Raw genomic sequence first — 25,999 nt, 5'->3', positions numbered from 1 at the left:
TGTTTTAACAAAGGGTTAAGGTGTGCAGTAGTGCACCTAGGTAGGTGTGCTACTGTGTATGTAATCTAGGTTTAATGCCTTGTTTTGTTTGTGATGTGTAGGAGGAATGAAGGTAGAAGGTGCACCAGTTTAGGTGCAGAGCTGCACTGTAGAATCTCTAGAGAATGGAAATGAGGGCAAGTGAAGGTAGTAGGAATGAGAAGGTAGGGATTTATATAGACCCTCACATTTTTGATGCTACACATGTGCGTAGCTATGCTGCTATGTATCTACACATCACCAAAGGTGAATGTGCCTCTATATTTTAAAGCACTTTGGCACATTAGTACACTTGGGGAGGTGCACTAGTGTGCCATTTTTCTTTGCAAAATGACTTTATCTCCCTTAGATGTCTTCAAAATATAATTCTTGAACTGAGACCATGATTGGGTCAAAAAACTCTAGATAAACCCTAAAAAGACTCAAACCCTAGACTAGGGTTCTAGAAAGCCAAAAAAATAAAATAGGGGGTCCCCATTTCTACTCAAAATGGAGTGTGCATTGTGAAACCACAAAAAATAGCCTCAAAAAAAAGGAAGAAATAACAAAGACATTTCTTCATCAGCAAACATTCTTTTGACATGTGTCAAATACCAATTGAATCCTGAACATTCCAAGTGCATTTCAAATCACTTTTTAGTCAAAACCTCAAAATCTCAAATCTCCAAGTTTAGTGTGTGCTTGATGTATTCATTTTCTTTGACATCTTAGGATGTAGTCTTTCAATTTTTTCTAACAACTTGGAAACAATCTTCCACCCCATCCAATCCATTCATCAGGGAATCTTCACGAAAGCTATTTATCAGTCCTTTGTCTTACCAGATGAGAGAATCAATTCTTAGGGCTCTTGATATGATATCACTTTTTCATTTGAAGTCCTAGGTAACCTTTGAATACTTGCTCCATGTAGATCCTAATGTTTCCATTTGATTATTTGACGAAGCAATGTTTTGGTACTAGATAGCTTATTTAGAGTGCATATCCATATAATCAGATTACCTTTCTCAGACTTTGTAGAATCCTTCATTCTTAACACCATTCTTTTCCTTTTTTATTTTCTTTCTATATCTTGACCATGCTTAGAGAGTGTGGCCAAGACATTGGCATTGTTTCTTGGATTCAATCTTTTTGTAAACATCCCTTGTGTTCCTCTTTTAAGAACTCTTAGAAACTCTCACGCCAAACAATGATCTTAGTAGTTTGTTTGAGGAGATCCTTCTATTTGAACTAGTGGGGTTTGGACTATCCCTTGTTGCCTTCAACCTTGTTGTGACAACACCTGAAATAATCGATCTTTAAATATGCAAAGTGTTGAGAACTTGTTGATCTACAATTCTAAATTCAAGACTGAAAATCCCCTATTACTACAAGTAACATCCATTCCTTAGTTGGTATAAGAAAAAAAATCATAAAAATGTTTTGACAAAGAAATACCTCTTCCCAGAAATTGGGACCAAAAGAATGTTTAGTGAGATACATCAAGATAAAAATACCTTGAGTGCACCTACTCCCTAGATTGACACTACTTTGAGAAAAAAACACATGACTAAAAGAAAACACACAACTAAAAAAAAAACACAACTAAAAACAAACGCACAACTAAAAGAAACACACAACTGAAAGTAAACATGCAACTAAAAAAAATACACTTACAAAAATGGGTTTCTTTTTTTTTTTTTTTCCTGCACAATTTCTTAGGCCTCAAAGTAATGCTTTAGAAATTTCCCATTGATTGGAAATAGAACTAATTCCCCTTGTAAGGAACTCAGCCTAAAAGTGTTTTCTCCTAGAATTTTTGTGATCTGATAAGGACCAATCCACAAGCATTGAAACTTGGTGTGGCTACCTAACTTTTCTTTCACCTTGTCCTAGAGTAGAACAAGGTCAAATATTTTGAAAGGCTTTATCGTGTCCCTTTTAATGAACCATCTCTTGATGATTGCTTGACATTTTTCCATATGCTTCAAAGAAGTTGTCCATTTTTTTTCCATCTTTAAAAGATTAATCAATTTGATTTGTACTTTGTCAGCATCTTCAACATACCCACTCATGACTTTCAAAACAAGAATTTTGAGGTTAAGTGGGAATACTAGCTCTTGTCCATATACAAGTAGATATGGAGATGTCCCCAAAGAATTTTTGAGCCTTACTCAATTTTTCCATAAAGCATATTTGAGTTGTGTATGCTAATCTCTAGGATTTTCTTTCAACAAATGTCTTATTATTGTGATCAAGTTTTTCCTCATAGATTCTGTTACACCATTCCCTTGTGGATAATAATTTGAAGAGAACTTGATAATGAACTAATTTTCCAATGCCCATTATTTAAGAATATTGATGCAAAAGCTGATCCATTATCACACACTAGAGAGAATGACATCCCAAATCTAGTAGCAATGTGTTCTTCCAAGAAGTCTATAACCACCTTAGTTGTGCAGTTTCTAAATGTCTCTACTTCTATCTAGCATGTATAGTAATCCATAGTTGTGAGAATAAAAGGGTGCCCTATTGATAATATTGGATTTACTAGACCAATAAAATCTAACCCCCACTTTACAAAGGGGCGTATCCCAAAAACTATTTTTAATGGCATCACAGGATGCCTTTCTCTATTAGCACTAGTTTGACAAATATGATAGGTACACACATGTTCAAAAGTATCTTTGGATATCATGGACCAAAAATAACCCGATCTTAAAATCATATGAGCACTTTCTTTTTCCAAACCATGCCTTGTACCATACTTATCATGAAATTTTTTGAAAACTTCTTTTACTTCCTTACGTCCAAAGCATTTTAGGTAGATTCCTTCATAGTTCCTTTTGCATATAGGATTCACACTTCATTTTGAGTCCCCTATGCTATGAACCATTCATCAAATTGGGGTATTGATTTTGTAAAATATAGTAAATAATATCCTGGTATGAGACATAAGTTATTACTGCTCCATCAATATCAACTTGAGATACTATAATCTTCTTCTGGTCTTCCCTATTTGTTTCACTATCAAACCTGAATTTCTTTTCATCCTCGATCTAGTTATCAACTATCATCTTTGATAACCCTTGACCTCTAACTAACCTCATGAGTTGGATCTCTAGATCAAATTCTTGAATGATTTCCATCCATTTCCCTGATCTTTTACCAAGTTCATTTTGCATCAGCAATGTCTTAAGTGATGGATTAGGCACAATCACATATACCTTGCTTCTCAGTATGTAATGGCAGAACTTCTTTACTAGTTTGATTAAAGAAAAAGAGTGTTTATTGAGGTTGGAATAATTTAACTCTACATTTTTCAAAGGGAAACTCATAAGGCAATGGGCCTTTCATCTTCCTTTTCCTTCTTTTGTGTCAGGATCCCAGTGCATGAATGTTTTGAAGCAAAAGAGTATATTTTGAAGGGTAATCCATAATTTTGACTTACCAATACTGGGGTCATCAAAATGGCCACTTTGATATCCTCAAATAATTTCTTAATCTCTAGAACCCATTCTATTTTAGCTCCCTTTTTGAGTAAATCATTAATGGGATGAACTATCTCTACAAATCCACTTATAAAATTTTCCAGAGTTTATCTTTTCGAAGAAAGACTTAAGTTCTTTTCAGCTATGAGGAGATGATAACTTCAAAATAGCTTCAATTCTATTAGGATCAATAGATATTCCTTCTTTAGAGATGATATGACCTAGGAGCTTTCCTCTAGTAACCCCAAATGAACATTTCTTGGGATTGAGGGTTATGTCATATTTATGACATCTATTGAATACCTATCTTAGATCAGCAATGTGAGTGATTAAATCCTTTGAAAAGATAGTTAAATCATCCATGTAGATGACTATACACTTGTTTATTAATCCCTTAAAAGCTTCATCCATGGCTCATTGAAATGTAGCCCCTATGTTAATCAACCCAAAAGATATTCTTTTGTAAGCAAAAGTTTCCCATTTAGTTGTGATGGTCATCTTCAACCTATCTTCTTCATCTACCATTACCTTATTATATCTTGAATATCCATCCAATAAAGAAATCATCTTTAAACCATTTACAATTTGCAAAACCTCACCTAGTGAAGGTAAAGGGTAGTTGTCCTTTTCAGATTCAAGGTTCAAGTTACAAAATTACATGCAAAGAAAAATCTCTCCAATTTTTTTTTGTACAAGAACCAAATTAGCCACCCATGTAGAATGGAAAATGGGGAAGATGATCTTGGCATCGAGTAACTTCTTAACTTCCTTTATTATCAATAGTTCAATGATAGGATTAATAGGTCTTTGCCTTTGACGGAAAGGTTTGGCATCTAGTTTTAATGGAATGTCATGCATAATAATCTCAGGATCATATGTCTTTAGATCTTCATAGCTCCAAGCAATAAAATCCTTATATTTAGTAAGTAATTTGAGCACGTCTCCCCTTTCTTGTACATTGCATGACTTTCTGATCCTTACCATTCTAGGATCATCATTAGTACCCAAATTATATGAGTTGCATTCCTCAATCCCCTTTCCTTTGACTATTCTTCTATTACGTGTTGATTCATCATGATAAAAAATGCGTTCTAATTCAACCATTCGCTTAGGAATAGTGTTATTTTTAAAATTTAGTATCCCATCTTCATCTTCAAGTTCATCATTCTCAAGTTTGTCATCCAGAGTGTCATCAATCTCTTACCCTTTAAAATGGCCACTGTGCATGATAAATTTGAGTACATGTTGATCATCCTAAAAAACTTGGAAGTTTGTGATATTATCTAGAATATATGGAGTAGTAGTCAATTCTATTGAAAATCATTTTAATTTTTTTCTTTTGAATGGTTTTAATGTACTAGCTGAGATAGCAAGAGCATTTATCACCATATTTTTCCTTATTGGAATTGATTTTATATTCAAAGCTTCAAAACCATCCATTAGATCCCATACTCTTTTCTTGTAAGCAAACAACCTCTTATCATTCCAGGAGTATAATGATTTCACTTGTTGTATAACCTATTGCGAGTCTCCTCTGAGGATGAGAGTTCTGATTCCTTTCTCCAATGTGAAAAGAAGTCCTTATATCAATGCTTCATACTCTACAACATTATTAGTACATCTAAACTCTAATCAATATGTTGCGTAGAAAGACTTAACGTTTGGATTGACCAACTCATTACCTGCACCAAATCCCAATTTTCATTTGGAACCATTGAAGTGAAATTTCTAGATCATAACTTCTTTAGGCTTTCTAACTTTATGCTATTCATACTTAGCTTCTCTTTTACTTGGGCATTAAAGGATTGTCTTTTGGGAATCCACTATAATCTTTTGTGGGGTGGACTAGATGATTTTCCATTATCATCCCTTGACATAGGGAGGGTATGTTTTTCTTGTTTATTCTAAATTTTCGCTATCAATTCCTTAATTTCATCCACTTTGAGTTTTGGATGGATGACTACTAAAGTCCATCCTTGACCTTTTACATATCGTCTTCTTCTTTGAACTTTGATCATTCCTGGTGGAGGAGAAGACAAACCTCCGCCATCTAAAGAGGTATCACTATATGATAGATTTAGATCTTCAATTTCCTCTTCAACTTTTCCCACAAATTTAGATATGTTTATGGGACTTTGATTTTCTATGGGTTCATCCTTTGGGATGTTACCACCTTTTATTTCCATCATCTATGTTAATACCTTAGTGACTACTTCTTGGCACAATGAACATTTGAACTCTGAATGGCTAACCTTATGTAATAAAAAAAAATCCTAGAAGAAGTAGGATATTGGGGTCAGCTTCTTCTCCTAAACATCAAAAATTAGCCACCATGTTATCTATCAATTGTGTTATGATCTTATCCTTTAGGATCAAAATCTTGGATTTTTCATCTCGATCATCTGATATTCTGGTTGAGGTTGAATCAAAAGTCATCACTTTATAAGAGCCCAAATTTGATTGCAAGAATGCGACTTCATTTGGAGCATTGTATTCTATAATAATTGTTTTTAACTTTGGATCTGCATCTATCTTGATTTGATTATTGAACCCTTTCCATGGTAACCATAATCGAGTAAAATCTATAGAAAACCATCCCCTTAGGCTTTTTGTCCATTCTCTAGTTAGTAGCAATCCATAGGTTTTAGGGGTATCAACCACATGTATATCAATGATGTCTTGAATTTTAGGGTCAACTGTCAATCATATCTGAACATCTTTCAACAAACCAATGACTTTCACCTCTATTTTATCCAATTGTATTACTATTCAATTAGAAGGCTAAGGAGTGACTCCCAACCTTTGTGCTATCGATAGTGGCATTGCATTACAAGAGGCTTCTAGATCAATTAGGCAATTATGAAGATTCTTCCCATATATCGTGATGCTAAGTAGAAATAGGGGTACCTCAACCTTGTCTTTAAACATTGTTGGAATTGCCTCTAAAGCATTGACTTGTTGAGATACTATCTTTTGAGGAACATTATTCATATTATGGGGTACCTTTGTATGATCTGTGTTTTCATTAGCACTTCTCATTGCTGAGGAAAATTTTGCAACATGTCAAACATAGACATGTTGGCCTTTGTTTGTTTCAAATCTTCCACTACATTATACCTTTTAGTAGACCAAGTAGGATTTTTCAAGATTATTGGCACATTTCCTTGATTCTGATTTTTCTATCCTCCATATGGGGCCTTGATTGACACCACATTATTACTTTCCCTTAGATTGGGAGGAGTTGGTTGTAATCCTGGAGGAATTCCATCTGTCATAGGTTCTTTTTGACTCTATAGATTATATGTGTTTCGATTATCATTTCAAAAGGAAAACATCTCTCTAGATTGAATGTTTTTTTCTTGGCTAAATGGAAATGAGAATTCTTCATTGGCCAGTTGTTCTACCTATGCATTCTATGTAAAATCATAGGATACTAGTAGCATAGGATTAAATTGTACAGGAGGGACATTGTCATTTTCTTGTGAATTCAGAGTCATGTCTTGATTTCCATTGTATTATGAACCATCATTGTTAGATGTGTTTTTACCATCATCAAACTAATTGATATCGGCATATTGAACATTGTTGTTACTATTATTTGTAGGAATGCTTCCATTATTCAGATGAGTGTTCCATTGTCAAATTTTTATTTGGAAGCCATTATTACGATTGAGAGGATTGAAGTTGTTTCCTCCAGCATTATTTCTTGCAATGTTGTTTCTAGCAAAATTTCTATTATAATTCTGATTATATTTGTTGTTGTTGTAAGGACTAGTGTTTTTTTGAAAGTTGTTATTCTTTCCTTGTGATAATATTAAGTGAATTAGCTCATTGTTCATTTGTGACATGGTCTTCTTTATTTGACCAAACTCAGAGGAAAAAATGTTTTCTTCCTTAATGAAAGTTGCTACCTTTTGTTCAAAGAAAGCAACTTTCAGAGGTTCATACCCTAGATATGTTAAAGCTAGATTTGGTAGAGTGAGTGCCTGCTGTAATGGAACTAGATTCATAGGTATGAATTGGCTTGGTATCATAGGTGCTTCGAAAGGGTATGTTGGCATTGTTATAATAGCTTGAGCTAGAAGCATCAATCCTCCTCCATTAGGATTGGCTTGCTTAATTAAGGTAATCACTTTTTCAAAGACTTTATTCAATGTGTCAATATTTGTTGTAGAACATCTTCTTAGAAAAATAGTAGTAAGATGGTCCATAGCATTCAGATAAATCTGAATAGCAACTTCAATTGGTATAGTATATGGCATTTCCAACTTGCGGTATGCCATATGAAAGTGATGGTTGAAGCATGAAACCATCTCAGCTGGGTCCATTTTGATTGATATGAATTGTTGATGTATCACAACTAGGTTGATGAAGGTCTTGAATTGTTCCAAAAACAATTTTTCAAAAGTATCCCAATCTCCAATACATCTAGGTGGAAAATTAACATGCCAATTAAAAGCAACTTCCCCTAGAGAGTAAGGAAATAAATGAAGAACCACATTCTTTTTAGAAATTTTCTTTCAGTTGCAAATTTCTTTGAATACTTTAATGTGATCTTTGGAAGTTTGTGTCTCTCCATAGATGAACCTTGGGAAAATTTTTTGAGGATTCTTAGGAAGGTCATTGAGTATGCCTACCAAGTTGATTGGTGAGTCTACAACATTTATGAAAAAGGTCATTGAAGGATTTGGTGGAATAACAGGTGGTTCTTGTGGAGGTGGAAGTAAAGAAGATGATGAAATATTAAATGGAAGTGGTTGAATTCAAGGTATTCCTTTGTCACTGTGGGGCTTGTGAAAATGGCAAAGCTCAAGGAACTCATGTGCACTTGGTGAAGATCTTAAAGCTTGCTGAAATGAGGATTCTAGATTAGGATCCTCTAGTTTGCATCAACTCTAGAAAAAGTGTACCTTTGTAAAAATACACTTTCTCACAAAATAAGGTGCACATCAAAATTTAGCATAGCAACACACCTCAATATGTTAGAAACTTAGAAAAGTTTTTGAACTTGTAAAAAGTGAAAAATTTTGAAGTTTTGCAAAAAATTTCTTCTATTTTGAAAGTCAAGAGGCCCTCTTTCTAGCACTACTTTTGTTGAGCTATCACTTTTCATGATGCTTAATGACAAGAATCCTTTCAAACTCCTCTCTTGAAAAGGAAATCTTGGTGATCAACTCCAAGGTTCTTTGCAATCTTGCAACTTACTAGAATCCACTAAGTTGAAGATAAATGTGAGTGTTCATGAGGAGGCCTTTGCTAGTTCTGATAACTTAGGATAAGATGTAGAATCTGTTTGCTGCTTCAAAAGAATAAAAAACACATAAGAAATATATTTTTTGTATTTTTTTGGTTTTATGATGAATGCAATCTACCAATGCAACTATATGAATTCCTAATTTAACAAGGGGTTAGTAAAGAAAAAAACAAAGATAGAGTGACAAGAAGTTTATGGAAATAACATGAAAGTAAACTCCTAATAGACATAAGCCATGGAAATAAGACATCTATGAGTTAAGCTTTCGAAAAGATAGGTAGGTAACCAATGAAAATAGGAGTAGTGCTTCCTTAATTCTATTGATGCAATCATCGATGGGAATTTGGTAACATAAGATGTTTCACTTTTCATCAAATTGCAAGACCACAGAAAGTGTGCTCATGCGAGATGAAAAGCTATGCATGAACAATATGATGATCTTTTCTCGAACTAAGTATGTTTTCAAAATTCATAAAACTATAGCAAACACCAAAATTAAAAGATCACACAACTAGAAACAATGCAATAAAACTTTTGGCTCAATTACATCCCATGAACATACATCCACAAAATATACCACACTTAGGCAAGAATCACTACACTCCAAATGCAAGCACCAAAAGAATATATTATTGCAAAATAATAGTGGCATTGATTACATATTACAATCCCAAATTTATAAGAAACCTTCTCCTCAATTTGTGTTGAGAGTGAGAGATATCTTTATGTAATCATATGCTTCTAAACTAATGAAACAAATCTACTTATGTACAAACTTACTATCTAATTGATGCTAAGTAGGACTCCTTCCATTTTTATATCATTAATTGGATGCATGAGCCTTTGCATGTCTTAAAATAAATAAAATATGATAGAATCAGAAGGAAGGAGAGTTCAACTAATGTAGTAGTGTCTGGAAGTGCCAAAAATAGAAGTTCCATCTTCACTAGGCATTTGTCAGAGTTAAATTGCTATCAAAATGTGTTTCCAATGCATGGAAAACTCTAAATTTAGAATTGGAAGTTAACTATCAGTGCACCTCTAGCTTCTTCAAAATCTTCCAAGACATTGTTTCAAAAAGTGCACCTGTGCACCAATGCACTTCAGAGGCAAAAATTGCAAAATTTCACCTAGTGTTAAAATTGAAATTTTGGCTTCTAGATTTTGCTCCCCTCTATACCAAAGCTATGTCTAGATATTTTTCGTTGAATTTTTCAATTATCTCAGTGACTTAAGCCACATCTGGCAAATTTAAGGCATTATATTTGTCTTTTGCTTTTTGCCTATAGTTGTCCACTTCTATATGAGTTTCTGCAAAATCTCTGAGTTTTACATCAAGCTCCAATAAAGCTTCTTTCATTCTGAATGCCTGCCTGATATCCTCATTATTAGAAAAATTTTCAAAATTCTTTCGAAACTTCTCAACTACTACCTCTACTGGTATTAACTTTTTTTGTGTATCATCCTCAAAAATGTCCAAACACACATCACTATAATGTTTCTCAGCTTCCAAAATTTTCTCTTGGGCTTGATCCTTGAGCCTATGAATCTTTGCATATAATGTCTCCATTAATTTATTTTCATCCATAATCTTTTCAATCTAATCATCTACTTTATCTAACTCCTCAACTATATATACATTTATTAGCATCAGATACTTTTGGCCTTTAATTACCTATAATGCCTACAAATCTTTCCCCCAAGTATGTACTTCACCTATTAGACCAAAATCTTGATTCAAAATGGCTACTAGCTTGTGCGCATTCTCTTGCATAACATGTAATAACTTTAGATTTCCTTGAATAATCAATACACCTTTCTCCTCAAAAATTTCTAATCGTTGCTGACAAGCTCTCAAAAATGGGTCCAGCTATACCACACCCCTATCTCTTCTCTCAATTACTTAATTTAAGGTTTCCTCAGGGTTTGTGAGATCCAAGGGACAAAAAAATCCACTTAAATATCCCTTTAGGATTTCATTTTGTCATCAAAATGTTATTAATTGTGCCCCATCCTATTCTAAGCTCCCAAACACCTCCTTCATCCCTATTGTAACCATCAACTTAGCAGTATCCAAGGTAGGCTTTCCAAGCATGACCTCCTTAATCTGATAATCCCATGGAGTCAATTATTTAACATTCAAATGTGGATAAAGCCCCAGGGCTAGATGGTTTTCCTACATTCTTTTTTAAGGTATATTGGGAGGTGGTTATGGAGGATGTTGTCAAGGTGGTGTAGGAATCTTCTTAAAGAACCCCACTCTACATTTTTGGTTCTTATTACTAATGTCTTAGGGGAAAATTCAATGGATCAATTTAGGCCCATTAGTCTTTGTAATTAATTCTACAAGATCATTTTGAAGGTGTTGACATCCAAAATTCTTAATGTTCTTCCTTTGATCATATCTCAGCAGCAGATGATTTTTGTCTATGGAAGACAGATCTTGGATTCTATCATGATGGTTCATGAAGTCATTCATTCACTGGAAGAAGATAAAAGAGAAGGACTTCTACTCAAGTTGGATCTTGCCAAAGCCTACAACTGGGTGGACTAGAATTTCCTTGGATCTGTTCTCCAGGCTTTTGGTTTTGATCATGAGGTGGATAAACTTATTTCTAATTCTTTGCTTGCCATAATGATCAATGGGGCTCTTTCTAGTTTCTTGAAACCTTTGAGAGGCTTATGGTAGGGGGGTCCCCTATCTCCTATCCTATTCATTATCATGGCTGAGTGTATTGGTAGGTTGATTTAGATAAAAAGATAGGATGGGATATTAAGAGGAATCAAGCCTTCTTCAGGACATGTTTATTTTACCCATCAATAGTTTTTAAATGACACTATCATGGGAGGGGAAGCTTTAGTTCAGGAGGCTAGAGAAATGAAGAAATTACTAGATGTGTATATCAATGGATCAAGCTAGTTCATTAATTAGGAAAAAATCTTAGTTTTCTTTATTAATACTCTGATTGAAAGACAAAGGAAGATTGTTGTGATTCTTGGGTGTGGGATTGGCAACCTTCCAACTAGCTATCTTGGTCTCTCATTGGGAACTAAGCTGCTAGATTCTTTTTGGAATTAGATTCTTGATAGGTTCAGTAAGAAGTTGGTAGGATGGAAAGGTACCACGTTAAGCCAAGCTAGAAAATGTATTTTGGTGAAATCCTCTCTTCAAAATCTTCCAATGTATGCCCTTAGTCTCTTTGGGATATCGACTAGATATGCTGATAAAATGGAAAAGATCTGGAGAGATTTTATTTGGTCTGGTCTTGAGGAACACAAAAGATACCCTCTTGTGGCTTGGGATAATGTTTTCCTCCCCAAGAGTTATGGAGGTCTTGGAATTAGGAAACTAAGACATCTTAATAAGGCTCTTCTAGCTAAGAAGAGCTGGCACATTTTCAATAGTTTGGGGGAATAGAGAGACATTTTAGTGGAGAAGTATATTAGAAGGCCTTCTCTAAGGTTTTTGCTCAATGATCTTGACATCCCAAATGGTTTAGTCATTTGGAATGGTATTTTTAAGGCAAGAGACCTAGCTAATTCTAAGACTAAGTGAAAAGTGGGAAGTGGTGAAGACATCCTCTTCTGGCATGATAACTGGTTGTTTTAAGGTCCTCTAATAAACAATCCTATTTATGAAAATTGGGCAAATATTTGTATTAGGCATTGTGGATTGAAAGTTAGAGACTAAAGAAGAAACTAGGGATGGAGGGACCTGTCTCTCATCTTGAATGATCTCATGCTGATAATGGTGATGTTGAATTCAATGATCTTGAACAATAAGAGGGACAAATTAATATGGGAGGATAATCCTAATGGTTGCTACTTAGTGGCATCAGGGTATAATTCCCTTTGGAGAATGAAAGAGAAACCTCCTTGGGCTAAGGCCTAGTTGCCTAGCCTTACCCCTAAGATTAATATGTTCTTCTAACTGATGTTACAAGATAAAATTCTCACTTTGGATAATTTGGAAAAGAAAGGTCAGTATATCCAAAATAGATGTATTCTTTGCAAGCATCAATTGGAGTCAGTTAATCATACTTTTATCCATTGTCCATACTCCATGGAGGTTTAGGATTTTCTCACTAAGAAATAAGGGGTTGGTGCAACCTAGGTAATTTTTTGGATTTCTTTTGTCACTGGGATAGTATGTATAAAGTCACAAATTTGCATGCTATAAGCTCCTAGACTTTGCCTCATTTCTGTTGGGGAGTTTGGAAGGAGAGTAACAATTGAATTTTTAAAGACAAGGAGGAACCTGCTTATGTGCTTGTGGACAAAATCAATAGAAATATGAAGGAAAACTTCCAGATAAGAAAGGGAGGAGATATTGAAGATGGAGGTAGGAATAAGGAAAAGGAAAAGGATAGGAGAACTAAAAGATAGGAGGTGAAATGGAAACTCCCACTTGAGGGTTGGCCAAAAGCCAACTTCAATGGAGTGGCTAAAGAGAATCCTGGTCTTTCAAGATGTGGAGGAATAATTAGAAACTATCATGGTGGATAAGTTGCTACTCTCTCTTACCCCTTGGGAATCTAGACAAATCATTATGTTGAAGCCAGTTTTTCTCTCCACACTATTAAATTAGACATGGATGTGGAAGTCAAAAAATTATGGCTAGAGGGGGACTCAAATAATATTATCAGATGTATCCAAGGGGTTCTTTATCCTACCTAGACAATTGCAAATATAATTGAAGAAATCTATAAAACACTTGGAAAATTTGAATGTATTTATGTAAGCCATGAGTATAGGGAAGCTAATTTGGTGGCTGATTAGTTTGCCAACAAAGCAGTAAAGAAAGATATAGTGATGATATGGAACACCAGCAAGAATATTCTGGTAAACGTAAAAAGCCTAATTGATCAAGAGAGGATCTAGGGAGGTATGGGTGAAATCCTAAGTTAATTATGGAAATTAATGTAAGAATGGGTGCAAGCCAAGGAAATTATGGTAAATATAGAAGGAACAAGTGGATGAAATTTTCCATGTCAAATCAACATCTTTATGGGTTGTCTATTTCCTTTACCTATTTTATGGAATCAAAAGACAAAGCAGTTTCAAACAGAGTATACAATGGATTGAGGAAGGGACATAAAGGATGGTGTTTATGAGAATTGAAAACATTTAGGCTATAGAAATGGTGGGTGAAAGGATTAGGAAAGAACTAGTAGGTGAGGCAGACAAATGAAATCAAATAACCAAAGTTTGGGAGAAGCTTGAAAAGGGTGGAATTGCAAATTATATCACCAAGCTTCATGGATATGACCCAACACTAACTAATCATATGGTAAATTCATGGAAGAATGGTGGGGTCAAAGTGGATGGGGTGTTGTATCAAATTACTGTGGAGGTCATCACCCATGCCACTGAAATTCTAGATGAGGGATTAAAGTTCTATATAGATAAAAAGGTGTTTGCGAATGCGATTAAGGATTTTTCCAAGACTATAGAAGAGAAAAAGGAACTTGTGAAATGTGAGACCCACTATGAGATGGACTCAATTAAGAAGCTCTAGAGGTATGTGCTAAGGGCCATTATTGAGTATATATCTCTAGATACAAGATTTGATAAGGTTAGAACCCATCATTTTATTTTGTTTAATCATTTTTGTTATGGGGTTAAGGTTTCTTTTCTATTTTATTTGTATTCTTCCATGAAAAAGAGCATTTCTAGGCACAAGAAAAAACCTACTTCTAATTTGGCCCTACATGAGGGTTTACTTCTCTTGATTTATGAGCATTTTAAGCATCAATCTAGGAGTAAAGCCCTAGCTCATGTAGTGGCTACTTCTGAGGAGATAGGGAGCTCTAACTTCTCCTCAAATATAGAAGATGTTCAAAGTATAAGCTTGGAGGAGGAGGAAGAGTATCTCTTGTTTGGAAAGAAGGCAAGGGGAAAAGATAAGGAAATGCCTACTTCAACTAAATTTCCATGTAGGAAAAGCCCTAGGGGCCTTGGGTCCAAAACTATTGGTCAGGGGGAAGAAGAGTATAATGAGGAAGGTGAAGACATGGATACATATGAAGAGAATAAGGGTGAGAAAGATGAAGATAGAGAGGTGCCAGTTGATAACCCAAGAAAGAAGTAGTGGAGGATGAAAGAGGAGGACATACCTTTAGAGGGGAAAATTGATTTTGGTCTAGAGATTTTAGTGCCTTCTCCCTCTCGAAGTCCCCCATAGGAGCATGAAAAGGAGAAAATGGAGGAAGGTAGTGGTGAGGTGGTTAGAAAAGATAGGTGTATGGCTTGGAAAAATTTCAACGTCAGAACTTAAAAGATGGGGATTGTGGGAGAAGTCATGAATCCCCAAATTCTTAAAGAAAAAGAAGGAAAGATCTAGATGGAGGAAATTATTGATCTGGCGTTGGTGGCCATCACTGACAATGTGAGGGAAGTGGGAATGAATATGCTTAACAATGCAAGAAATAAAATGATAGATAATTTCAAATCAATTAAATGGTTGTTTCATGAACTGGAGGATGTAAAAGAAAGAATGGGATATTTGGAAAGCTAAGGGAAGAAATTTGAGAAAGGGAATTTGATAGATCACGAGGATGGTATCAGGTTGGTCAAAAAAAGGATGAAATTTTTGGAGACTTACAACCATAACATGGCTAACTAGATGATCTCTATTCTAAACTCTCTCAATGAAAACATTATTACTCTTGCTAGAAAGCTAAAAGCTAGGGGTTTTATAGAGGACAATGAGGGAAAGTAAAAAGTTGAAGACAAGATGAATGAGGAAACCATCACAGACATAACTCAAAGCCAGCTGGATCGGACCTGCTTGAAGAATCAAGAGCAAATGGCTGAGGATTTTCAAAAAGCCTATGAAGTGGTAGAAGATATGCAAGACCTTGAAAGGAAGTCTTAGGAGTAAGTAAAGCATTATCAATTTTTGTCTCTTGGTATTTTTGGTTTTTGTAAGTTTTTTTGTTTGGCTTTTTGCCTATCTTTCAATATGGCCTTTCTGTTGGTTGTAGTTCTATTTCTGGGCTTTTTTTGTTTATTTAAAACCCTCTGATATGTAACAACTTTTGGGTTTTATGATCCTTGTAAAACCTATTTTTCTTATCAAAAACATTAAAATGTGAAGGAGGGATAGCTACATGAGCAAAAAGATCCTGATTCTATTCACTCATAACAAGGGATAATCCTTGTGCATCCTTTGGAGGTGAATTAGGCTTCCTTAGGTCTTCAATTAATTCTATTCTATCTTCGTCCTCTGTAATGAATTATTATTTCTTACTCCTTATTACTTTTTTTCTCAACCATCTTGGGATATATTCCATCAGAGTTTTTCTTTTCAAGGACGAAGGAGTTTATTTTGCAATGCCCTTTCCCTTATCTCTCCTTTTGCAAAAGATCCACACCTGGAGTCTATATATCTATGGAGCCCATAGTTCTCACCTTTGTATCTTGGGAATTTTTTTGAGGTTGTTCACTTATTTTCCCTTCTTTTGACACTTCATCAGTGGATACTTATTGTGGCTCTTCTTCATGTTCTACTCGAACTTACTCTGCTTTAGTGCTTGGAGGAAAAGGGGTAGCTGATCCCTTATCTACACAAAATGTGATTTCTACTGGGGATGGTGTGACCTCGAGTCCTTGTGGTTTAGATGGCATCTAACTCCAATCCTCCTATTGAGGTTGATTTGTCAAAGTATCTCTTATTTTATCCCCCACCAATTTGGTACCCATGGGCATAAAATCAAATGTGACATCTAAAAGACATCAATGCCCTCCACATCTTGCTTATCTATCTACCATTGCATTTCATCTTTTGAAGTTGTTGTCTGAAGGGGTTCATCAAGGATGGATGGTAGTGTGATCATGGAGTTTCTCCTCCTCTCTAACTTTGTGGCTCTTGTGAGTCGAGTCCTCTAGTTCAAAGGTAAATTTTCCTCTTCATCATCATCACCCTCTTCTTCTTCCAAAATTGGTTTGGGAACTAAGGGGAAAGGAATCAATTTCCTAGTGACCTTTTGCCTCCTCTTGACTGAAGTCTTGATCTTTCTTCTCTTAGGTGTAGAGGGGGAGGCTTGCTCTACTTGTCAAGGTAGGGAAATCTCTTGAACCTCAATTTTTGTTTCTCCCTAGGTTTGTGCAGCTGGTGGCACTTGGGGATCACCTTGGGCTTGTGTAGCTCCTACATTCTTCAGCACTTGCATATTTTCCCCTCCTTGTTGTGGAGGTGCTTGAATTTCTCCCTCTTTTGGCTTAGCTTGTTAAGAAGAATTCCTCTTCCTTTTGTCTTTACCTTTACTTTTCTGAGCCCTATAATACCCAAGTTGGTGCATCTTTTTTGGTCATACTAGTGATTGGGCTGTAAACATAGGCATTGTGACCTCTACTCCTTGACCTTTGGCTAGGTAGGCTTAAGCATGAAAGACTATTGTTTGAGGAATTAGATCAAGTTTGAAAGGTTTCTTGATCCAATCTTGTGAAAATTTGATGATGTGCCTCATCCTATGATTTATGTCTACATTTTATTCTTTGTCAACCTTAGCATTCATGATAGGCCTATTGCTAGTCCTGCCCCTATTGAATAATGGATCGAGCATCTCCTTTGAATATTGTTGCACCTTAATTCTCATGTTTGTTAGAGTTTTTAAAGTTTTTTAGTAGAGGGATAAGGTGTGTAGTAGTGCACCTAGGTAGGTGCGCTACAGTGCACCTAATCTAGGTTTAATGTCTTATTTTGTTTGTGATGTGCAAGAGGAGTGAAGGCAAAAAGCACACCAATTTAGGTGTGAAGTTGTGCTATGAAATCCCTAGAGAATGGAAATGAAGGCAAGTGAAGGTAGTAGGAATGAGAAGGAGGGGGCTTTATATAGACCCTTACATTTGTGGTGCTACACAGCTGGTGTACTACTGTGCATCTGTGCATCACCAAAGGTGAATGCCTCTCTATTTTGAAGCACTTTAGCACACTAGCACACCTGGGGAGGTGCAGTGGTGCACCATTTTTCTTTGCAAAATGACTTTATCTCCCTCGGATGATCTTCAAAATTTGATTCTTGATCTGGGACCTGGATTGGGTCAAAAAATACTAGATAAACCCTAAAAAAGACTCGAACCCTAGATTGGGGTTCTAGAAAGCTGAAAAAATAAAGTAGGGGTTCTAGATTTCTAGTCAAAATGGGTCGTGCATTGTGAAACCATAATAGAATCATAGTCCTCTCACTGATAATTTTTGTATGGCTTCTTGAAATCCTATACTATGACTATGGAGGTATAGGTGGGAAACATTGTTGAATAGTTCCACTCAAATTATGAAGTGTATCTAAGAAAACAATGTTAAAAAGTTCCAATCAAGTTATGAAGTGCATCCAAGATATCTTGATTAGGGTTCAGTGGTAGGTTAGGTAGAAGTACATGATCTCCTCCAGAAACCTCAAACTCCTATTCTACATCAACATTTGTCACCCAGGGAGCTCTGGGAGCCCTACCCCATTGACCATTTCAACCACCTCATCCAGGTCAAGTAAAAAATGACATCCTTCACAAAATTATTGTTTTTACATAAAATTGAAATGAAATGGATTAAACTAGGTTAACTATTCATATTAATTAGTTGAATAGTAACTACATTATTGAAATGAGTAGTAGGTTTGCAATGTATAGAAAGAGTGTTCAAGTTGAATGTTTTAAAAGTTCAACAATGGTTTTAACTATCCACAAAATTAATAGAGTTGAAGACTATGTTGCTAAACAATTTGAATCTTTACATCATTCTTTTTACTAGAGTAAGAGGAATATATAGGAGATTCTGGTTTAGGTTTTCTTCAAAGATTTTATGTACCTCATTTATTAATCCAAGTCTTTTTAAATAGATGACTAAGGACACATTCTTGATTATCACTTCATGAAAACTTATTATTTGTTTAAAAAATAGATTACAAATGTTAGCTATATTTCAAATGTCCATACAATTTGTAAGCTGAGAAGTTTGACAAAACCCTTATGTATCAAATCATAGTTTTCCTACATATCTCATTGCATTCATAATTTAAGTAAATTTTATTTAATTTTCATATTGTACAATACTCTTATTAATTTATATCCTTCATTTATTAGTGATATTGATAAAATTTTATATTTTATAAAATACATATATTTAAATTTAAAAGATTATTATTGTTCATAATTAAAATAGTAATTAAATTTATTTTAATTATTACATTCATTAAATTATAAATATTTATTGTAAGTTGCATATAAATAATGTTATTCGATATATATTTTTAACATTATTTAAATTCATTGATTGGGTAAAGAGGGAGGCAAAATTGGGATGGAAGATTAGAAATATCATCCTGGATATTAAAAATATATTGGAGGAAATGAGAATGGTCCACCTATAGGATATCTACCGGGAGGGTAATCAAGTGGCAGACATTGTGTCTGCCATGGGGTTTAACGTTAGGGCAATCATGTGCTGGGGAAATTTAGTTGATATCAATGAAAATCTAAGGATGTTGATATCCAAGGGAAAAGGTGGCAAAATTCAAAATGGTGATCACTAAATTTAAAAGTAAGGCCAAATGTGGCAAGATGGAGAATTTTGTTGCTAAATTAAATGTTAGCATTTTGGAAATAAGAGACAAACGTGGCCATACAATGACAAGTGGAGTAATTATGAATTAAGGAAATTGTCTTTTTGTAATTATGGAAACTCGTTTCAAGCTTCAAATCGCTCTCGAAAAGGAAGTACGATAGATATTATGGATTGGGATGTCAAAAATCGACGGGGAGAGAAAATTAGGTTTTTTAATACCCACAAATCTCATAATAAGATGTTATGGGATTCTAGAGCACATCATACATAGGTTTGTAATTTTGATCCCTATTCCCTCAAAGGTTTTAAGCAAGAGAGTAGCCACAGAGAATTTGAAAGTGATAAAGTTTTGATGCGTATTTCTGAGGAAGAGAGGCTAGATAGTGGAGGAATTGAAATGGGAGGGATCTGAATTGGTTGGAACCAATGAGAATAGAGAACTTCAAGGACAGGATGGCGACCTAGTATCTTCTAAAAGAAGGGGGTTTTTTGCCCTATATGATGTCCATGGCTGGGTACGATGAAAATTGTGCATTACAATTTGTGAATAATTGAAATGATAGGAAGGTTACAATCAATGACACTACATTTCAAGTTGTAGAGGAGGTAATTGCCATGGCAATAGGACTCATAGTGAAGGGCAAAAAATGGAAGAAAGTCACTAAAGTCTCAGATGAAGCTAGCATGAATAACTTCTTTGCAAAGAATGAGGAGCTGATTTGCTATAGAGGAGGGTTTAAAAGGGATAAGTTACCTGAGCCTTGGGATGATGTGTGTCTAGTCATGATGAAGTATCTCAGGTTTGGAGTGTGCTATTGTTATCATTTTCCTTTGTTGAATCACTTTAGAAATAGGGATTTCATTTCCATTCCATTTTTCCTTCTGCATTTTCTTGAGGATATGATTAATGGTATTAGGAAAAGAGTAAAGGCTTAAAATTCACCATTATTCATCAGGGGTTGATTTTCTGTCTGTATCAGTTCCACTTAGCTTTGTGTCCCCCTAGAGAGGTTGTAGTGGAAAACCCCCGCCATAGTCCAATTTCCCCCCCGAGCTCCAATACAAGGATGAAAATCCATACTCCTAGGCCATCTCCTAGCAAGGATACTAAGAAAAAGAAAAAACCTGACATAGCCCTAGAAAAAAAGGGAAACAAGAAAAATAAATTTGATAAGGTGGTTGAGGTTGTTGGAGAGGATTCTAGTGAGGATATTGGGAAAAAGCAAGAAGAAGGTCTGGTAGGTTAGCTCAGTCCTAGGCTAGGGTTAAGTAGAAGTCCATCAGATACCTAGTTGAGGAAGTTGAAGAAGATAGCTCAGGCAATAACAGTGACAGAAGAGGGGAGGAAAATATTTCCAACTCCAAAAAGGATGAAAGTAATGAGGAGGGGGAAAAAAGTTTCAATTCTGGGAACATTTTGATGGATGATACTCAAACTCAAGTGTTGGATGACAAAGAAAGGAATACTGAGACAACCCATGTTTCAGCCAGCTTCTCACTTAAACCTATTACTTTCTGTGATGAGATGAGCAAAAAGGATAATTCCCCAATTACCATTTCTTCACCTGTTAAGGAAAATTTGAAGATTTCCTCTAACCCATGGGTGCTGCAAGATAAACCACAGGGACAAAAAATGAAGGAGGTTGCTACAAAGAAGGTCAAGGAGCATAAAGATGAGGCTGAGGTGGTGGAGGAGCATTACATGAACCTAGAGGAAAGGGTCAAAGCTTTGGAGGAGGGGTTTTTCACCTTCTCCAAGTTTGGACTTAAAGTTACTCATGCTGCTGCAACTACCCTCTATTTGCTGGCACATGAGAAGGAGGAAGCTGGCTTTGACATGGAGGACAACAAATTACTCTTCAAGTTTCCTGCTAATGAGTAGGCCCAGATTCTACTTCATGCAAGGGGAAAAGGGAAAAAAGAAATCTAAGTCTTTTTTAGTTCTATTCAGTTATGGGGATCTAAGGATCCAAAGACTTTATATACTTTTTTGGTAGTTATGCTTTTGCTTGTAATCAGTTGTATTTAAGATTTTATTAGGCCTGGGTGCCTTTATGGACTATGTGGTTAGTAGCTAGGTTGTTTCCTTTCTGGTTCTAGCTTTTTGGTTTATGGTATAAGTCTCTGACTGCTGGTACTCCTGTTCTATTTGTTTGGTTTTGTTACTGGCTAGTAATGTGCTGGTTACCAGCCTTTTGATTGTTAAGGTTCGACCCCCTTGTTTTTGGTCGCTTTTAATTTCAAAAACATTATTTAAATTTCTTTTTGATTCGTTAATATATTACTTTTTTTATGGTAAGAGGTGGAAGCCAAGATTAATTATTATGTGTTGTGATTAATTATTATTATTTATTAAGCACAAATAGATTTGAACCCAAGACCTCTTTGATAAGAAGCTCATAATTAATTGTTATTTTGTAGCCTTGGAATTTATTGTTGTTTTGTAGGCTCTTGCCTTTATGCATTATATAATATAATACATAATACATATTGTAAATTAATATATAACATTTAATGAAAAACATCAAATAATGTAAATATATCAAACATTATAAACAAAATATCTCTTATACCATTCTATATTCACTAATAAGAATACAAGAAAGCAAGAAATAACTAGTGTGCAACTTTATGGTTGATGATATTAGCAAGTTCATGTTAAATCCGATGTGTAGATGAAAGGTACAATAAAAATAAAATCAGATTTTATATTTATTTTTTCGACACCAGAACAACCTCAAACAAGAGATGCAAAGTGTCATAGTTCCTCCCATAGGTTTATTGTTAGTAGTTTTTTTTCTTGTGGATGGAGAGAGGAGGAGGTTAGTGTTCAGTTTCAATCAACAAAATTGATAGGAGGCAACACAAAGTTTCTGAGTGCAATTGTTTTGAAGAAAAAGAAAAAAATTAAATGACATTAGAGGAATGATTGATTTTACATTGATTAAAATTGTAAATCTATGTTTAGTAAAGTCTAACCAATATATATTGTCCGAGATTAAGTCATTTAGAAAAATTAAATAATTAAATTGTACAATAGACAATCTAGTATGGAGTTGGAACACAATATCAGACTATCTAGTATGAAGTTGCAACACAATAGAATAATATGAATTATTTGGCATTGTACCAAGATTACTGTCAATTAGCTCTATTATACATCAATAACTTTCAAATAATAAAAAATATATGCATTTTCTTGGGATTGCACCAAGCCTAGCTAGAAAATTTTCTAGTGTACAAAAATGATTGCAACTATTATTTGTCATGGCTAAACTCATCTATTTCTGCACTTTGTTCAAGTCTTTGAAAGGAGTAAAGCTAGAATTTTTGACCTGCAACATTAACCATCATGTTATATGCTAGTTTGAATATTTTGTGCAAGATTTCTATTTAGCTCATCAAAGAAGAAACACAAAGTATTAGCAACCAAAATTAGAAGAATAAGTACTCTATAAATTGTTGAAGCATCAGAGGAATTTGTATTTTTGAGAATTGATGAAAATTGATTGGAGGCATTCAATGTTAGAATTAGGCTGATAGAATAGAGCCCTAGGAAAGTGGGATGTTTTAGAAGAGCATTTGTGGATGGGGAATTCTCCACCCGAGTTGACTACAAGAAGTGCTAATGTATAGTTGAATCAAGATCAATAGAAATTTTCTTTTAAGACATCTTTCGCGAAGGAAAGAAAAATTAACTATTGCAAATTACATAATTGAAAAGCTGAGCTTCTTAAAGAAAAATCATAAGTTCTTATTACTAGTTTTAAAACACTGAAAAGGTAGCATATAATGGAGATGGCATATAAAATAAATAGGTGGGGGCTTTCCAAATAGAAAATACCTACAACATAATGATAAATTTTGCATGGTTGGTCCTCTACATTGCCTCAACTCCACCAAATACTATTTTTTCTATTGAGATTTATATGAATCAGTTAGGAATCAAGCTTGTCACTTGAAACTCTTCATTTAATGTTAAAATAATTAAGGGCGGGCTAAAAAGTGAACTGAAGGCTCCCTTATAGAAATTCTATTTGAATTTATTTTATATCGGAGAGAAGATCTACATCACTTTCTAAATCTTCTATTGTTTCAATTGGACAATAAGGATTCCATCAGCTTCTACACGCATTGAGAAATGGGCATACTATATGTTTGTTGTTAGAAATGGACATGGCAATTTTTCCCAAGAGAACACTCTATATGAAAAGGAAGATGAATGCTCATTTAATTCAGATGGATAGCTAATACGATTTATTTGGTGACAAACTTCCTAGGTACTTCATTCTATTCCTTTTTGTAGGCTTTCTTTTTAGAAACCATAATTGGATAATTCTTGAAAACCTTGGTCTCCCCTATTTTTGTCACATAATGAATGTTTCCATTGATAGTCCCGAAGATGGATTTTGACTTGACTTTCTCAGCCTATTCAATTCTAGGTCATGAAAATGTGAAGATTTTAGTGATTCCAAGATGCATAATTGAGTCACTGATAGATTTATTTTACAGGGTTTCAACTACCCTTTACTAAACAATTGAGTGGTTGCTGCTAGAAATTTGAGCTGATATGTTTTGTTGTAGTTAGGAAATCTATGGGCTATGTAATATTATTTGTTTATTTCATCCTATTTGTCATTTTTCCATGGTATTTTTGGTCATCTGGTTTATTTTAGTAACATTAAATATTTAACATATTCTCTATAACAATTCAAAATAATAGACAAGAGTACGCTATTAAAAAAAAATCCTTACTTAAATCCCTTACAAAGCCATTCAAATATGTTGCTGGTGGAATCATCTCTTTTGATAAAACAAATTAGTTAAGGTTTTGTTCAATAGCCTATAATCTTGGATAGAAAATCTTTGAATTTGAAAAAATAAAAAATAAAAAAAATTAGGAGTACTTCATTATGTGTAGAAGCAACCTCTTACTTTTCAAGCTAATGGTACACTTTATTAAAACATAGATATACTATGGTGGTAAACATTTTAATTTGCAAAGGATTAAAATATGTTATAAAGGTTTGTAGTATTTGAAACATAGTATTTAATGAGCCAAAGTCTGGTGCAAATCGACCAAATGCTATTGCAGATTTGCCAAAGCCTGGTGTGGTCTGCCTAAAGATACATGGTATGGAAAAAGACCATAGAAAGGGCACTTGCCTCCTCTATGCTCAAACTAAATCCAAGCTCAACTTTTTCCTTGCTTATAGACTAGTCCAGTCAAAAACTAAATAGAAAATTCTCTACACTACATCAATGGAAAAATGCTATAAAAAACAACTTAGAAAAGAAAATACAACATAAGAATATAAAAATATATAGTGCATTAATTTGCAATTAGAGACATAGAAGAGCACTTGACATCAACATTTTGGACCAAAAGAGATAATCTTAATTACCCATTTAATTCTAAAACCAATGACACATTGACATGGCACCTTGGTAGTAGGCAGTGAGGATGCCTACACGGCCAGAGCACATAGACAAGGTTTTCTAATAGATTAAATATAATGATCTCTATCTGCGAAAGGAAGATTTATAAAAGACAATTAAAATCAATATCAGATTACCCATAAACAAAGTCTCTGTTGCAGGTCTCCTTCCAACTCTAGTACAATGTTCCACAAACCTTTTGCGCACAGTTGAAGATAGTCTTTGATGAACCTTCTGCACGCAGGGAAAAAAATGCAAATTTTTGAGTAGTGTTTGAGGTAAAGATCATTAATATGCATTTAATGCCACCACCTTTTCATATGCATGTGAACAACTCCACTGCCTTACCAACAAATGCATTGCCTTACCATTCAATGTATTTCAACCCAGTTTCTCTTTCAAAAAAATATTTTCCCCCTTGGCGAAATTTCTCTCTACCAATCAAATGTTAGATAAATAGTATTTTGTTAATTTTATAAATGTATTTTGAAAATGAACTTTAAAATAGAAGTTGAAGTGTCAAAAATACTTTTAATTTATTGGTCAAATTAATGTCACTTTAGCATCTGCATGAATGAATGCATAAGTATTCCTGCCATAGCCAAAAACTAACAATAAGAATGAATATATATATATATATATATATATATATATATATATATATATATATATATATATAGGGCACAACATAAAATGATTTTCAACAATGACAACAACAAACAAGATCTCTAGTGGAGCTTGAGTCCATACCTCATGTCAAAGAGGAAAGATAAATTTGTGCAATAGTTGAGTCATAATTAAATTAAAAAGTCATATTTATGTTGGAGAATTAGGAACGTTAGAAATGTAAAATGAAGGCACTTTTAAAAAAAACATAAATATATTTACATTATTATTTTTAATTCTCAAACCTTGTTTTTATTCACTAATTATATTTTTCAATGTACTATATAATCTTTGTGTGAATGTCTAATATATATAATTTCAGTATACATTATAGTTTTATAGATATTTAAATATGATTTGTGTTATATTTTTCCTTAATACAAGTAAATTAAGAAAAAAATATTTCATAATATAAACATTTATCATATATCTAAAAATTGTTACACTTCATAATTTTATATTTTATATTTTAAAAATATAATGTACATAACTAATATAAATTGAACAATAATATATATATATATATATATATATATATATATATATATATATATATATATATATATATAT

The sequence above is a fragment of the Cupressus sempervirens genome, chromosome 7 (assembly GCF_028749045.1).
Source record: "Cupressus sempervirens isolate cs-2001-9-10 chromosome 7, ASM2874904v1, whole genome shotgun sequence".
In the NCBI taxonomy this organism is placed as follows: domain Eukaryota; kingdom Viridiplantae; phylum Streptophyta; class Pinopsida; order Cupressales; family Cupressaceae; genus Cupressus; species Cupressus sempervirens.
This window is presented reverse-complemented; position numbering follows the sequence as displayed.